At 43.5% G+C, this 18,481-nt stretch overlaps 1 pseudogene; it reads left to right on the top strand.

Annotated features, from left to right (window-relative positions):
- The window catches only part of LOC120945785, a 97,341-nt pseudogene that overhangs the window by 22,429 nt on the left and 56,431 nt on the right, over nucleotides 1–18,481 (top strand).

An 18,481-nucleotide genomic window follows, 5' to 3' on the forward strand; every position in this document is an offset into this window, starting at 1 on the left:
TATTGGGATGTACAACAGCTGATCATTTGCCATTGGACACCATGTATAATTCAAATTTATAAACACAAACTTGCCTTACAGTTCAAATCTTGACAGTAAGGTATTTTGCAAGTTTAGGCAAAACACTTTCTAAAGTTTTAGTTAAGAGCACAACCAATGGTAGTGTTACATTTCCAGCATGTGCCGGAAATTAAACTGTTTTATGGATGGGTTTACTTTCCGCTTTAAGAAGATTTAAAAAAAAAAATCATATTTAGTGCAAATAGATGTGATTTGAAAAGTATAGTGAACCATTTTAACCATTTAAATCAAAACTTATCTTTCACTGATATGAATGCAGAAAACTAAATGTGATTTAATAGTATCTCTGGTGCTCTTTAAATATCATTATTCTTTTTTCTAATTTATTAAAGCTAAGGAAACATGTTCCATGCTACACTGAATTCAAGTGGCAATAGATGGACATATGTTTCCCTATGAACAAAGGAAAAGAACACATTCGCCTATACTTAAAAAATATTGGGGCAGATCCACAGAGATCTGCACCCGCACAGCGTATGTGAGATACGCTACGCCGCCGTAACTTTCCCGGCTTTGGTTCGAATCCTGAAAGAATTCGTGCCGGAAGTTACGGCGGCGTAGTCTATCTCTCGTGGCGTAACGGCGCGTAATTCAAATCGGCGATTAGGGGGCGTGTTTCATTTAAATGAAGCGCGTCCCCGCACCAAATGAACTGCGCATGTGCCGTCCCTAAATTTCCCGCCGTGCATTGCGCTAAATGACGTCGCAAGGACGTCATTTTTTTTAACATAGACGTGAATTACGTCCATCCCGATTCACGGACGACTTACGCAAAAAAAAAAATTCGAATTAAACGCGGGAACGACGGCCATACTTAACATAGCAGGTTTAACTATACGCCACAGAATAGCAGCTTTAACTATACGCCGAAAAAAGCTGACTAGAGACGACGTAAAAAAATGCGACGGCCGCTCGTACGTTCGTGGATCGTCGGAAATAGCTAATTTGCATACTCAACGCGGAAAACGACGGGAACGCCACCCAGTGGACGCTGAAGAATTGCATCTTAGATCCGAAGGCGTACGAAGACGTACGCCTGTCGGATCTAACCCAGATGCCGTCGTATCTTGTTTTGAGGATTCAAAACAGAGATACGATGCGGGTAATTTGAAAGTACGCCGGCGTATCATTAGATACGCCGGCGTACTCGCTCTGTGCATCTGCCCCATTGTGTCTTGTAACTGTATGTCTTGTAGCTGGATGGGACGATGGACATTAAATAGGACATTAAACTACTTAATTCCTTTCTGTCACTAATTATAGGTAAGGGTCAGTTCTAATTGACAAATATTTTCAAAGGTTAAATGTGTCTCTACTTGCACTAACAAGCGCTTCTTATGTGTCCCTTTGAACATCTCTACACTGCCCAGTCCTCCCCTAAATATTAAATCAAACCTTAGCACCTTGACCTTTTACTGGATGTACAGTGCAAAGCTCCATTCTGTATTTATTTTTAGAAAATGGTTTACCTCTAATTTTCCAACCACTGATGAGAGAAATACTTCCTAAACTGACATTCATACCTGGGAACTTTGGAAAATCATAATTCCTGGGAATGGAGGCTGGTTAGGGGGTGGATTGGTGGACGGGGCTAATTTCAGTGCATGATCTGCACTCGCCAGTACACTAGGAGGTGGTAAACTTAACCACTTTCTTACTGGGCACTTAAACCCCTTCCTGACCAGAGGACTTTTTGCGATTCGGCACTGCGTCGATTTAACTGACAATTGCGCGGTCGTGCGACGTGGCTCCCAAACAAAATTAACGTCCTTTTTTCCCCACAAATAGAGCTTTCTTTTGGTGGTATTTGATCACCTCTGCGGTTTTTATTTTTTGCGCTATAAACAAAAATAGAGCGACAATTTTGAAAAAAAAAAAAATATTTTTACTTGTTGCTATAATAAATAGCTCAATTTTTTTTTTACGTTTTTTTTTTATCCTCAGTCTAGGCCGATACGTATTCTACATATTTTTAGTAAAAAAAAAATAAAAAAAAATCGCAATAAGCGACTGGTTTGCGCAAAAGTTATAGCGCCTACAAAATAAGGGACAGAATTATTATTTATTTTTATTTATTTTTTTACTAGAAATGGCGGCCATCTGCGATTTTTATTGGGACTGCAACGTTATGGTGGACACATCGGACACTTTTGACACATTTTTGGCGCCATTCACATTTATACTGCAATCATCGCTATAAATATGCACTAATTACTGTATAAATGTGACTGGCAGGGAAGGGGTTAACACTAGGGGGTGAGGAAGGGGTTAAATGTGTACCCTAATTAGTGTTCTAGCTGTGGGGGAAGGGGGGTGACTGGGGGGGGGGGGTGGTGACCGATCTGTGTCTCTATGTACAAGAGACACAGATCCGTCTCCTCTCTCCCCTGACAGCACCGCTGTCTGCGAGAGCCGGGAATGAGAGATGATCTCATATGTAAACATATGAGATCATCTCTCATTGGCCGCACAGATCGCCTAGGAAACGGCCGCTCCGATTGGCCGTTCACGGCGATCTGTGACTGGCTGTGTCCAAGGGACACGGCCAGCACAGCAGTTCCCCGCTGCGCGCTCTGGAGCGCGCGCGGGGAACGTGCAAAGGGGCGGCCGTAAAAAGACGGCCTGTTAGAGATTGGGAGCCACGCTGAGGCCGTACAAAGTCGTACGGCCGTCAGCAAGTGGTTAAATGACAGGTGATAAATTAATAGGAAAGATCATAATTTTTCTTTTTAAATAAGCGCCTTATGGCGATTTAGTTCACATTTGTAGCACCATACAAGTTACTCACTCACACACTCAGATCAAGTGGAGTTATCAGAAGACGCCTGGAAGCAGCTGTTGCACACATATTTAGACAGTTATTTCCTCCAATGACAAAATTATTCAGTTAAGATTCTTACATCAAACCTACCATGTGAGACTGTTTGGAAAAAAAAAAAGAGATGATGCTTTATGCCACAAGTGTAGGCTAAATAATGGATATCTATATGGTGTAATAGTGCTGCAAGATGAGACCTTTGTGGTCACAGGTGACTGAGTTCAAACTGGATAACTTTCACCTCGCTGCGTGTAATCCTGAGGTGTGTCTTCAAGGTGTAATTGAGAATGATAAGATAAATAATGTTTCTAAGAAATTCCTGAGGTTACCCTTCTTTTGCTGTATGTATGAAAATTACATTGGATACATGTTGAGCCTTTAAGGAATTGGGGTCTGGAAAAAAAATATTAAAGCTGATTAATCAATATTGTTTTCCTTAAAATAGAATTGCCTATGAGGCTTGTGATGCCCAAAAAAATCACATTTGGCTTAAATCAGCAGAATTCTTGAATACCCTGAAATATAGGTTGAATGTAGAGAAAAAGGGACTGGAGGATAGAGTGGTAGCAGCTGCTAGTACCGCGAACCCCAAATGACTATCACCCCAAAAAATTGTTATATATGGACTTTCTTGGTACTGATGACACAGGTAAGTGCAGTAAAAAAATCATTTATTATACATAAAACAATATACAGTTTAAAAACAGAACCATGATGATCAACCTCACACTAATTACAGCAGTATAGTAATAACAACGGAAAACCGTGTAGTATCTGTTGTTGTGAGGTAAGATCGAGGGAGCACTCTACCGGTTTCACGGAAGTACCGCTTCTTCAGGAGGTAATCACCAGAGGGTCAAGGGCCCCCACGGAGCTCGCTGAATAATAACCCCCCGCGGCGGACAAGGGGGAGAAAAAGATTCGTACTCAAGGCTGATAACAGCACTTGTTTAGGGCAGATGGGATCTGAGCGTTGTGGCAGGCAGATATGTAGCTCGGATACTGTCAGGCAGCAGAAGGTAATCAGCTGTTTACCGTCGGAGATCGAGAGTCCCAGCTAAACTGTGTAATGGTTTACAGTGCTGAGAGACAGGTAAGATTAGTGATCGCACAAGCGCTCAAATCCCAGAATTAAAGCCCGTGGAGAGTTTCTATGACTCTTTTCTCTTTCAACTTCCCTTTTCTCCCCCTTGTCCGCCGCGGGGGGTTATTATTCGGCGAGCTCCATGGTGGGCCTTGACACTCTGGTGATTACGTCCTGAAAAAGCGGTACTTCCGCGAAACCGGTAGAGGTCTCCCTCGATCTTACCTCACAACAACAGATACTACACGGTTTTCCGTTGTTATTACTATACTGCTGTAATTAGTGTGAGGTTGATCGTCATGGTTCTGTTTTAAAACTGTATATTGTTTTATGTATAATAAATTATTTTTTTACTGCACTTACCTGTGTCATCAGTACCGAGAAAGTCCATATATAAAAATGTTTTGGGGGTTATAGTCATTTGGGGTTCGCGGTACTAGCAGCCGCTACCACTCTATCCTCCAGTCCCTTTTTCTCTATCAACTTTTGGATGATGGTACATTATACGATTATTTAATTAATTGACTTGAGGCTATACTCAAAATGTACTCATAGGTTGAATGTAGAGGATATTACATAATATTTTATTTTACTATATTGATAGTTGGGTGTAGAATGAAATTATCCCATATCTAATCAGACATAGTTAACAGGTTACATACGCTGTGCACATTAGAGCGAGAGCAATAATTCTACCACTTGACCTCCTCCTCTGTAACTCTAAACATATAGGGCCGGATTCAGATAGGAGATACGCCGCCGTAACTAAGGGCGCAAGTTCTTTCTGAATACAGAACTTGCGTCCAAAGTTACAGCGGTGTAACGTATCTTAGATACGTTACGCCGGGCGGACAGATAGACCATTCTATCTGAATCCGGCCCATAACCTGTAAAAAAAAATGGTAAAGAGTCGCCTATGGAGAATTTCAAGTACTGAAGTTTGGCGCCATTCCACAAGTGTGCACAATTTTAGAGCGTGACATGTTAGATTTCTATTTACTCAGCGTAACATCATCTTTCACAGTATACAAAAAATCGGGCAAACTTTAGTGTTTTTTTTTTTTATTCATGAAACAGTTTCTTTCCAAAAAAATTAAAAAAAATTGGTGTGCAAATACCGTGTGACATAAAAAGTTGCAATGACCACCATTTTATTCCTTAGGGTGTCTGCTAAAACATATATATTATATTTGGGCGTTCTGAGTAATTTTCTAGCAAAAAAATATATGATTTTTACATGTAGGAGAGAAGTGTCAGAATTGGCCTGGTTGGCAAGAGGTTAATTACCATAAGTAATATACAAATAATTATTATATATTGTTTTTAAGGTAATTTACTATATTTTCAAAAACTGTACTTAAAGGGTCACTAAAGGATTTTTTTTTTTTAGCTAAATAGCTTCCTTTACCTTACTGCAGTCCTGGTTCCATGTCCTCATTGTTCGTTTTTGCTCTGATGTTGCTGTAATTCTCCTCTGTTTTGGACACTTCCTGGTTGTCTGTTTCCTGATCACCACAGTACTGGGAGAATTTAGTTTAGTTTTCAAACCAATACTGCTCTATGGCACTGTCCAGCACAGATACAGCGTAACATGCTAAAACGAAACTAAATGCAAAAACAAAACTAAAAAACTGCAGGAACATTATATGATTGATTTGTATCTATTTTTAATCGTTTTTAAAAGGAATCAGTTAACTATTATGTCTCTATACCCTGTAAACAGTCATTTCAGCAAAAACATTTTTTTCCTTTAGTGACCCTTTAAACAGGTGGCTTAATGGACAAATTACTGAAATTATTGTGTTTATAACATATAGCATAATAATATATGATTTAGCTTGATTAAAACAATACCTTTTCAGCAGCTGAAGATTCTAATTTTCCCTCTCAACTGTGTGAGAAAAACATGGGATTATGGGTAAATCTTATACCAATAAAACCATGTTTTTTCCTTGTAGTTAGGAGGGTTGGGCTTAAAGGGAGCATGTGTCTTTTAGACACATGCCCCCTTCTATGACACTGCAGTGAGAGGACAGCCTCCACTGTAGCATTTTTTTTGGATAGCTGGGGCCAATGGTACTTTACTAGTGGTCCAAGGCTCCAAGCTGTCCATGCTCAGTACCTCTCAAAAGAAGTGAGAGGTACTGTGAGCTCATCCTCTCAGTCTGCTGCAAACAGGGGTGGCAAAATTGCCGCGAACGGGGGATAGCCGCAAAATTGCGGGAGGGGGTTGCCGCAAAATTGCGGGAGGGGGTTGCCGCGATTGCTGCGAACGAGGGATTGCCGCGAAATTGCGGGAAGGGATTGTCGCGAAATTGCGGGAGGGGGTTGCCGCGAATGAGGGATTGCCGCGAAATTGCGGGAGGGGGTTTCTGCGATTGCTGCGAATGGGGGATTGCCGCAAAATTGCGGGAGGGGATTGCTGCGAAATTGCCGTAGGGGGTTGCTGCGATTGCCGTGAACGGGGGATTGCCGCGAAATTGCGGGAGAGGATTGCCGCGAAATTGCGGGAGGGGGTTGCCGCGATTGCGGAGAACAGGGGGGGGTTGCCGCGATTGGGCTCAGGCCCACTATTGGGCGGGGCCCATGGGCATGAGCCCAGTCAAGCCCTGAGCCCATGTATCTCAGGAACCATAGGCCCGGGGGGTAGGACTTTGGCTACCTACCCCCCTAATTTGGGGTCTCTGTGACCCCAAGGCCGCTGAGCTAAGACCCGCGATTGTTTTTTTTTCTTATATATATGTTCATGGCAGGTGAGGCTATGCCTCACCTCCCTCCCCTGACTGCATGTCCCCGGTCAGCACGCATTTCCTGCACCTTTTACAAATATTTGCACTTTATGCCATTGATTTCTTTACAGAGATTGTTTAATAATATAAAGCACTTTATTTGATATTGTATATAATTGTTGGATTTATGACACATACGCCCAGCGATAGACTAAGTAGACTAAGTTAAATAACAATATTGTGGGATTATAGATATGCACTGCTTGCCCCTCTTTATTTTATAACATGGCAGAAATGTTATTACAATATGTATATACAGGGAATTTATTAAGGTAAAAAAAATGTCCAGCCTTTACAACCACTTTGATTCTAAGAAGTTATGCATTCAGCAAATCATCCCTGACGCTGTGATTTGAAGTGTGCAAAGGTTAATCCATAAGTAACACTTTCACATATATTGAGAATAGGTTAACTTTCTACATCCTTTTCTTGTTATCTAATTTTAACAGTTAAAGGTATTGTACATTGCACAAGATATGAGGACACATGCATGTGTCACATACCTCTCAACTTTTGAACTTCCGAATGAGGGACAAATGAGGGAGCAAGTGAGCTGTGGCGCACGTAATAGCAAACTGTGGCCAAAGTCTTAATGGTGGGAGCGGCTTAAGGGTGTAGTTAAAAAAAATACAACTCTCACATATGTCCCCCCAGCTCTCTCATCAATGCCCCCACCCTAGCTTTTTCAACATTTCTCCCCTCCCAGCTCTCTCACCAATGCCCCCCCCCCCATCTCTCTCACTGTAGTCTTTCACTTTTGAAGGTCATGAAGGAGAAAGACGTTCCTCCTCCGCTCTAAATGCTGGGGGCTCGCCTACATCACTGGTTGCTAGACGGCAAGCAGCAGGCAACTCTAGCAACCAGTGCAGTGGGCAGCAGAGAAGCCAGTGGACAATGTAATAAGAGAGTCTAGGGAGTTAGGGTGGTGCCACTGCTGCTGAATGTAACAGTAAGTAACTGCCACAGCTTCAGCGCCCCCTTTGCAGCAGCTTGCAAGGTCTGGGTGCGGTGCATCCTGGGCACCCCGCCCAAGTGTCTGTGTGTGGACACCTTGCTTTGGGGGGGGGGCACTTGTCCTCCCATGTGGACGCCCATGACCATGCACATTAGAGCACAGCTTAGCCCTGCCTAGGCTGCCTGCTACCATGTGTGTCAGCATGTAAAATGGCAGAAAGTCTCCATGTTTGCCATGCACACTTTACAATCCCTTTGCTCTCATCTGCTTTTGATAAGGAGGGGGGAATCATTGTGCATAGTACACAGTAATCACAGGTATGCCACAAGTGATGCACTGATCTTCCAGATTTCCATTCATCCTCATATTAATATATTGATCCCTACTGGTCCTATATAACCATTGTTATTATTATTATTTGTTCATTTGGTGTATGCACAATATATGCCTGGGTTAGCTCTGATAAAGAGGCGTCTTCCCTTGAAATGCGTAAGCCTCACTCCCTATTGATGGGTATCACTTGAGGATCTTCATTGGATTGTCTCTACTGGAAAACGGATGTGCCTGACTTTATGCAATTTTGTGAGAATATTGGAGTTCTTTACTTTTGAATGAATTACTTTTATGGTAATGCAGAAGGCTGGTGCCTTGTTTTTAGTAACTCTGTTTAGGGATCTCCCCAATCTGAAGAGGGCAGCAAGGCTTATATATTAATGGAGTTTTGATGAAGGATCTGCTTTTAGGACAACATCAGAAGAGTCCCATCTTTTATAATGATTGACTGTATCACATAAGCTGAACTGGTGGTGCCTATTGTCACTTTCCATATAAGTGGAGGCGATGGAGTACCCTCATTGGGACTCCGTGCTAACTGTTGATTCTTTCCCCTGTTCATCTTAGGCTTGATTCACATCTATGCATGTTGCTCTTGAGCATTTCTGCAGTGCTTTTTGCGGTGCTTGCCGTGTTTTTGGACACATGTTTTACCGCGATTTGTGTTTTTTTTTACACTGTGTATAGCGTCCCCCACCCCAAAGCACCTTGCCCCCATGTTGATGGGGACAAGGGCCTCTTCCCGACAACCCTTGCCTGGTGGTTGTCGGGGGCTGCGGGTGGGGGACTTATCAGAATCTGGAAGCCCCCTTTAACAAGGGGGCCCCCAGATCCCACCCCCCCATGTGAATGAGTATGGGGTACATTGTACCCCTACCCATTCACTTAAAAAAAAGTAGTGTAGTGTTAAAAAATACAGTAGACAGTTTTTGACAAGTCTTTTATTAAAAATCTTCTTCTCCTTCTCCCCCTGCTTCTTCTTCTGCTCTTTTTCTGTCTTCTTTGGCCGGTGTTCTTCTTCCTCTGTCGCCGCTCCTGCCGACGACCCTCCTCTGATGCTGCGTCCCACTCATCTGTCGGCGCCGATATCCTGCATTTCTTAAATAACGACAGGGGGTGTGTTAAAATGGTATTAAACCAAAAAGAAAACATCTATTAAATTGCAGCTTACCAATTCTTACATGTAATGGCTGCATTCCCTTTCTTTTTTTGGGCTTTCTTTATTCTATTTTCATCTGGTGATCTGGCCAGTAAGTCTGTTGTTTCTCCAAAGAACAAGCTCTCCAGCAAAATGTATCAGTTACTAATGCAGTCATATCTAATGATTGATAAGCTGCAATATATTACATTGCTGTGGCGGCACTGGGCAGGAGGGAGGGGTCTGGATCGTCGTCGGGGGACCCGAGAAGAGGAGGATCAGTGCTGCTCTATGAAAAAACACTGTACAGAGCAAGTGAGTATGACCTGTTTGTTTGTTTGTTTTTGTTTTTTTAAACAAGCCTTTAATATCACTTTAAAGGAGAGGAGGTGTGTTAAAGGGTTAACACAATGATCCTGCAGTCAGTGAGTAAAAATGTAGTGATTGGTTATTAAATCAGTCATATGCCACAGAGCCAATGAGACTGGCTTGGTACACCGTGTCTGTAAATCAAGCTGTCTAATGTCAGTTGTCTTTCTAGAACATTTTCTAGAAAGTAATTCATTATAATTAACCTACTTCACTTTCTATAATATTACTCAACCATAGGAACCTTTAGAGTCCTGTGAATCCCTATAAAAATCAATTACCTGTATGGACAACATGGGACAGAGATTAATAAATAACTGTCCTCAGATTAATAAATAACATAACTTGTCCACATTCACCCCTTTTCATAATCAACTGGACATTAATGCAAACAGTAAAACACTCATAAAAAAAATGCTTAAGATAGCAATATGTTTAAAGGTACAAAGAATGTTTTGACTATCTGCCATCTGATAAAGCAGATTTATATTTTATCAAAATAACTACTTCTCATATTGGGGAGATTTACAAAACTGGTGCACACAAAACTTGGTGCAGCTGTGCATATTAACCAATCAACGTCCAACTTCAGTTTGTTCCCATTAAACTTTGACAATAAGCCCTGGTTCACATTGGTTCGATTTGACATGTCAAATCTGTGACAATTGCTGTCAATGGCACCGTTTTCAAAAAGGAGTTTCTGTACTAAGTTTTGCGATTTCGGGCTGCGATTTACATTGACATTTGTGCAGAAAAATTATAATAAAATACTGCGCCAGACTCAGAATATGAGCAGCCAACACAACAAAAAGACTAATCTTGAACATTTATATAAATAAAAAGTGTAGCGCTTGAAAATGTTAGGTGAGTAATTCTAACCAAACCTTATGTCGCGTACACACGATCATTTTTCGGCATGAAAGAAAACATCGTTTTTAAAAACATCATTTAAAATGATCGTGTGTGGGCTGCACATAGTTTTTCAGTTTCTGAAAAACAACAACAAAAAAATTCCAACATGCTGCATTTTTCATTAATGATGAAGTTGGAAAAACATTGTTTTTTGGACATGATGAAAAACTACGTTTTCTTTCAAGCCGAAAAATGATCGCCTGTACGCCGCATAAGCATGATGGAACAGCAACGTGAGTAGATGTGTGACTCCTAGTGGAGAGACACAACATAAATAATACACAGTGGCCCAGATTCAAGTAGAATTGCGCGATATTTGCGGGGGAGCAGGGCAACGATTTTGCCCTGCGCCCCCGCAAATATTTTGCGCTGCCTTCGATTCACGGAGCAGTAGCTCCGTGAATTGCGAGGGCGCGCCGGCAAATTTGCCCGGCGTAAGCGTGCGCAAGTTAAATGATCACGCCGGGGGCGGGAATCATTTAAATTAGGCGCGCTCCCGCGCCGAGCGTACAGCGCATGCTCCGTCGGGAAACTTTCCCGACGTGCATTGTGGCAAATGACGTCGCAAGGACGTCATTTGCTTCTAAGTGAACGTGAATGGCGTCCAGCGCCATTCACGTTTCACTTACGCAAACGCCGTGAAATTCAAATTTCACAGCGCGGGAAGGCCGGCTATACTTTAGCATTGGCTGCCCCTACTATTAGAAGGGGCAGTCTTGCGCTAAAAGTAGCCGTACGGAAACTCCGTTCCTGGCTTGCGCGGGGCCCGCGCAAGCTTGTGAATCAGTGGTAGTATGCAATTTGCATACTACACGCTGATACACAATGGGAGCGCCCCCTAGCGGCCCCCGCAAGAATGCAGCCTAAAATCTGCGAGGCATAAGAGCCTTATGCCGCGCAGATTTTAGCCTGCAGTCGGTGTAACAAGGTTCCTGAATCAGGAGCACTCGTTACACCGGAGCAAGTAAGCACTTGCGCTGCGTAACCTATGGTTGCGCGGGCGCAAGTGCTTCTTGAATCTGGGCCAGTGAGTGTATGTAAAGGGTCTCATGCGATATGAGGTCGCAGAAGAATCTCCCAAAATATTGACAGTGGATGGTATAATAAGTGACTATTAAAACCAGTGTCAAAAACTAAAATGTAAATTCATATAAAACATTATTCATGAAAAAATTTAAAAAAATTACAATAATAGTAATGTTGTAATTATATGAAAAAACGTAATCCATGTGTAACTATGGGTGAACAATAAAACACTAAACACAGTGCTAATACCAGGACTAGTGATAACTAAAAGTGTAATAGCCCATAAACACAGTGCTAATACCAGTGTTAGTGATAACTAGAAATGTAATAGTCCATGAACCAAGATATCAGAGGTCAGCAGTGACGTATGAAGGGAAAAAACACTTTTGCTGCAGCTGTCAGACTGTCTCTCAGATGGATAGGGTGCACACTGAATAATTGGATAATTACACCCATGAGTGCCTTCACCTTCCAAAAATGGGGGAGAGAAAAGGATACTTTTACCCGAAGTGATGGACCCAACTCACCATACGCCGGTGGATCTGCCAGGCATATATCCAACAAAAATAGTATCAGGCTCTCGCAATGATTCTTTCAATACCTGCAGGCAGGTAATCGATCCAGAGGGCCAGTAGTTTGGGAATGGATGATGTTCTGAGCAATGAATAATCATAAGCCCAGTTCTCTTAGATGTATCGCCTCTGAGTATTGGGATTTAATCCCCACTGTGCAGCAAGAGACTTCTGGTTCCACTGTCACGCCCCCCAGAAACCTACAAAGATGTCTCTGAAATGGCGGCCGAAATCGGGACTGACATGTGGGAGGGAAATCGTGCGAGTTCAGATGAACTCCCACGGGCTTCATTCCCTCAGCTCAGTGTGAACCTGGGCCAAGGCTCCGCTGATCCCTGCTGAGCAGGTAGATGACAGGTCTGTCTCGGCTCACTGTGCAGAGGGGGACCTGTCAAAGCCCCGCTCTCCACTATGGGGAGATCGGATGAAAACGGACCACCTGTTCATTTACATTCGATCCCACCCAACTTCTGCCAGACATATGGAAAATAGGGTCACCATCCGTCTGGCTTTTACGGACAGGAACAGATCAGATAACAGCGGGTGTCAGCGGACATGTCACTGCTGACATCCACTGCTCCATAGGAGTGAATGGAGGGTCCGATCAGTTCCACCTGAAAAACTGACGGTGGACCTGATAGGAAAGCCTGTGTGAAAGAGGCTTTTCACACTGGCAGTCCGATCAGGTCCACCTGTCCGTTTTTCAGGCGAACCTGATCAGATGCTTCATTCACCCCCCCAGGAGCGGTGGATGTCAGCGGTGATATGTCAGCGGACACCCACCGCTATTCTATCCCATCCCGTCTGCTAAATCTAGACCAGTGTTTCCCAACTCCAGTCCTCAAGGCACACCAACAGGTCATGTTTTCAGGCTTTCCATTATTTTGCACAGGTGATTTGATCAGTTTCACTGCCTTAGTAATTACCACAGCCGTTTCATCTGAGGGAAATCCTGAAAACATGACCTGTTGGTGTGCCTTGAGGACTGGAGTTGGGAAACACTGATCTAGACGTATGGTGACCCTATTTAGCATCCATCTTGCAGATTGGATAGGATCGAATGAAAATTGACAGGCGGTCTGTTTTCATCCGATCTCACTATAGAGAAGAGTGGGGCTTGGACAGGTCTGTCTCAGCACAGTGAGCAGAGACGGACCTGACATCCGCCCACTCAGCGGGGATAAGTGGAGCCTTATTGTCAAAGTTTAATTGAACAAGCTAAAATTAAAAGCTGGTTGGTTAATATGCACAGCTGCACAAAGTTCTGTGTGCACCAGTTTTAGTAAATCTCCCCCAATATGAGAAGGAGTTATTTTGATGACAAATATAAAGCTGCTTTATCAAATGTCAGATAACAATATGTTTTAATAAATCTCCCCCAATGTTTCCCTTGCTGTGTGCTAAATTTTCCCAGGCTTTTCTCCAAGTAAAAATCATTTGGTTTCGGCCATGAGGCCCAACAACCATTTGTATACTACTTATACAGTAGGTCAGTGCCTCACAACGTGATACTGAAGTCTTGTTTTTTCTCTTTTCGTCCATGGATGGACACAGCTACCATAAATCTTGACTTGTGGGTTATGTTCCTGTTCTATAGGAGAGAACTAGGCAGAACATGTTAGATATTTAAATACATGTTACTTTAACAGAGTTGAACAGCCCCGCCCAGCGGGCGGTCCCTCCAGACATAACCCTCTGCCCTGCAGTCAGCAGCTCAGTTTTTTCTGCCAAGTAGGACCTGGCTCCCTTTGGACTCAGGGTGCTGAAGAAATTTTTATTATTTTATGATTTTATTTTTGAGAATCTTCTATCAACAGCTGGGTGACAGGATGAATAATATAGATCCTTGTAGTCCCCCCAGTCCGGCCATCGAGCGTAAGCAGACCTTAGCTACACGATGGGTTGGCCACGACATACCCCATGGCTCCAGGGGTGGCCGGTGAGCTATATGCTCCAGGGTTCACATATGACCAGGCTGCTTGCTGTCACAGTGGACCGGGCCGACAGCTATTCCGTACTACTCGGTTGAAGGTCTGTCAGGAACGCACCAGCAGGTCCTCGCAGGGACAGGTAAGTACAGTTCCCGCTGCCTCGGCAGGATGGAGCAGCTGGGCATTCCTGGGAAGGGGGCTCTCCTGTCCTCCTCTTTCTCTCCCTCTGACACCCTTTTTTCCTACTTCCCTTGAGGGGCTCGCTGCGAGTTTAGTCTATCCGATTCCTCATGAAGGGACTGTGCTCTTGTTGCTCTAATGGAAGAAGGTTGTGTGCTGTTAAATTCTTCTATTACAAAGCCAAGTCTGCAGTTTGCTATGAGCAAGGACTTCTGCTTCAGCTTTTTAGAAAGGAGTTTCTTGTCCTTTAGACCTGTACATAGTTTCTGTTTTGGAGTATTTTACTCAATTCCCCCAACCCTATCCAAGTTCTCCAAAAAATAAAAAACAAAACATTACCCCTAGACTGGTCATTGGGGAAAAGTGTGTCTGTGATCGTGCGCCTGGCTGCGGGGCAACCCACTGCGGAAAAACCTGGGCAAAATTCCAGCGGCTCCTACGAGAGTACGTGATTATATTATATACATATATTTATATATAGATGGATAGAATTTCATATTTGATATGAGAAATATACATTTTAACATTTTATAAATGGACCCTAGTGTTTGTATTTTTAACAAAATATGTTTGCTGATTCATCTTCAAAGCTATGCTGTAGATAATCTATATGCCTTTCCTATTCTGTACACAGAGCAACATTTGTCCAGACACGAAGTACATTCTGGGTGGGAGTTGAAAGTCCTGTGTTAACAGTAAGTGACAATTCTGTATTTAATGTATCTGTAATAAAATTACGAGATGCATGGGTTTGTGGGCGGGGCGCAGCACCAGAGTTCTGGGACACCAGAGCAAGCCCCCGATAGCACCCTCAGTGGCAGGCAGAGGCTGCGGTCATGTGAAATCAGTGTTAAGTCAGTGCTCTAGATTAAAATCGAGAATCCTCTGGGAGCACAATTGTCTCTTTCTAATCTGTGGACAAACTCTTACACTGTTGACACATATGCAATATGGACACACTTATGTTAGGACTTCACCTCTCCCACTGTGCAGCATTTATGAGCTTGTACAACAGAGCTTGTACCAGTCTACACAAACCCAGCAGTCCTGTCACCTATAAATTTGTATGTTGCTATTGGATACAGGAAGCTCAGCATTCATACTGGTGGTGACTCCCAGCAGGCTAGGTCCTTAGGAACTCCATGCCATAAGGATAGTCCCAGTATGTGGGAAATCAGTTGCCAGTGTAGCGCTACCCCCGCAGGAGCTGCTGGTTTGTTGTTGGGATCGGCATATTAAGTTACCTCAGTGTTGTCGAGGGGTGTAGTCGGTGAATAAAGTAGTGAGCGAATGTCCAGTACATGAAGGAAGGTTTTCAAATGCTTTATTTCAGGCCCAACATAGCCAACATCAACATGCAGTAGGAAGGAAAAGGTTGATGAAGCGATAGAGAACTTCGGTATCAGGCCTGGATGTAGAAAAAGAGCAATCCTGCTCTCGGTAGCACAGTAATAATAGTCACAGTTCGTCGCCACTATAGCCAGAGCTGGTGAAGTGCCCCCGGACAGACTTCTGCCACAAGCCTGGCAGCCGAAGTGTCACTTAGTGATGCTGGGAGGAACAGGCCCCTGCCACAGGCCTGGCTCTAGGGCCTCTGCCACAGGCCTAGTAAGTAGATAAGCTGAATGAATTGAGCTGATCCTCCCAGTAGATTTAGTTAGGGTCACTGGGTGACAGTTGAAGTGTACCTGTCAATGTACCGGTCACCAGATCCCCGATGGTTCGTTCAAGCCCCGTTGGACAACCTGCCTCCGGGTTCTCCTCAAGCTGACCCCCCAATCGAGCGGCACCCAGCCTGGGATCTTCTCAGTAAAGCGGGGGACCCAGTAAGTCACTGGGGCCCCTCTCTACAACATGGAGCTCCGCGTAGCATGCGACCCCAGCCTGGAAGGCCATCGCCGGGGTCCGTTGGATGCGCGCACCCTAAAGGGGGATGCCGCACCTGGAACCCGTGGGAAGAACCTCACAAAATGGCGTCTGCCCCATATATACTCTCCCCCAGCATGCTCCGCAAGGGAAAACTCCTCCAATTGGCTGCTGGGGAAATGTGGCTCTGCCAGAACCCCTCTAGCGCCACCTGTCGCCCAGGGGTGGAAACAACACCCCTGGAGCGCAGACTGACCTACAGGACAGTTCAGGAATGACAGCAGCCCACAATTTAGCAAATTGTGAATGGGAGCAAAATAACTCTCCCATTCCCCACTAACTTTAGCGTAGTGCCCATACTGAAAGTAAGGGGGCGCTACACCAGTTAAAGGGCCAAGCATAAAACCTCTATACTCTCTCCCATGCCATGTCACCCGCTTACTGGCTGGTTGTGTGATTAAGCACTTGACACAAACACGTATAGTAGTCATTAGCAATGGCAATATAACTTCCTTAGGACAGCTTCTCTGCTTTTTAGACCTCTGTACTGTATCTTCTCTAACTTCTCTCGCCCCCTTGATTAGACCCTGTTATTTTTATACATCATGCATTCACCCCTTTACTGACTTAAGACCATGTAGCAGAACAGAACAACAAAAAAAGACATCTTCAACACACATTCCTGACAAAGTTCTCCAAGTGCCATTGTTGTAGTGCCCCAAGAGGTAGTCATACCTTAGGTAGGTAGTAAAGTCCATCGAAAGTCCTTTGTAAGGTAAGAGTCTATGTTTGGCAATAAATAAGTTTGGTAACAATAATTCACAATGGTTAGTAATTCCATGGCTGGCAGCAAAGGCCATATAAGTTCACATCCCTTGGAACCCTGACTTGGCTCCCACAATAGGTGGCATCCTGGTAGAGAGGTAGTTTACTTCGTAGCAGTTAAGTCCCCAAAGAGCTTCTGATGTAGATTAAGGACCACCTGCCACATATAACTGCGATGGCTGGTCCTTAAGTGGTTAAATTAAGATTAACTGTTTCGGACCATTAAGCTATTGTTGGCAGAGCATTTGATATCCATTTTCATATCCAGGTTGACTCCCCATGGCGAATCGTCGCAACTGTATGTTGGCCGGTTTAAGAGCTCTAGGGGTCCCAAGAAAGTGTCAAACGTGTCCAATCTGTCAGCTGCAATGTCTCAGTCCTGCTAAAAATTGCAGATCACCACCATTACTAGTAAAAATGCCATAAATATATCCCATATTTTGTAGATGCTTTAACTTTTGCGCAAACCAATCAATATACACTTATTGCGTTTTTTTATGTAGAAGAATACATATTGGCCTAAACTCATGAAAAAAAAGTTTTGAACATGTATTTTAGCAAAAAGTAAAAAAATATATATATTTTATTTAGAAATTGACGCTCTTTTAACCACTTCAGCCCCGGAAAGGATTTGTCCCCTTCCTGATCAGGCCTTTTCTGCGATACGACACTGCGTCGCTTTAACTGACAATTTGTGCGGTCGTACGACATTGTACCCAAACAAAATGTATGTCTTTTTTTCCCCCACAAATAGAGCTTTCTTTTAGTGGTATTTGATCACTGCTGCAGTTTTAATTTTTTACGCTATAAACGAAAAATAGAGAAAAACTTTTGGGGGAAAAAAACACTATTTTTTACTTTTTGCTATAATAAATATCCCCCCCAATAATTTTTTTTTCATCAGTTTAGGCCATTATGTATTCTTCTACATATGTTTGGTTAAAAAAATGCTATAAGTGTATATTGATTGGTTTGCGTAAAGGTTATAGCGTCTACAAAGTAGGCGATAGATTTATGGAATTGTTATTATTTTTTAGGACCATTGACCATTTTTTGGAACCATTGACCATTATTACACTTTTTTGGGACCATTTAAATTTATACAGTGATCAGTGCTATAAATGGCCACTGATTACTGTATAAATGTCACTGGCAGGGAGGGGGTTAACACTAGGGGGCGATCAAGGGGGTTAAATTTGTTCCCTCGTGTGTTCTAACTGTGGAGGGAATGTGGCTGACTAGAGGAGGAGAGAGATCATTGTTCCTACTTGGTAGGAACACACGATCTCTCCTCTCCCTTGACAGAACCGGGATTTGTGTGTTTACACAAAGAGATCCTGGTTCTCACTCAGTCACAGACAATCACGGGTGCCTGGAGGTCATTGCGCCCGCCAGGCACATGCATCGGCTCCGGGTACATGCTGCGGGTGCACGCACTCGCCTGCTACAACGTCTTAAGAGCCGGCATACAGCTATGAGCTACAGCAGTGCAGCTGTTTGGGGAGGGGTTAAATGTATTTTCTGTTGTGTAAGTTGCAATGCTTAATTAATGTTGCCCAGCAGAGGTGTTGCTGTTTGGTAGGTAAGGTTTAACTTTGCTGG

This window comes from Rana temporaria, chromosome 7, assembly GCF_905171775.1.
Source record: "Rana temporaria chromosome 7, aRanTem1.1, whole genome shotgun sequence".
NCBI lineage: Eukaryota > Metazoa > Chordata > Amphibia > Anura > Ranidae > Rana > Rana temporaria.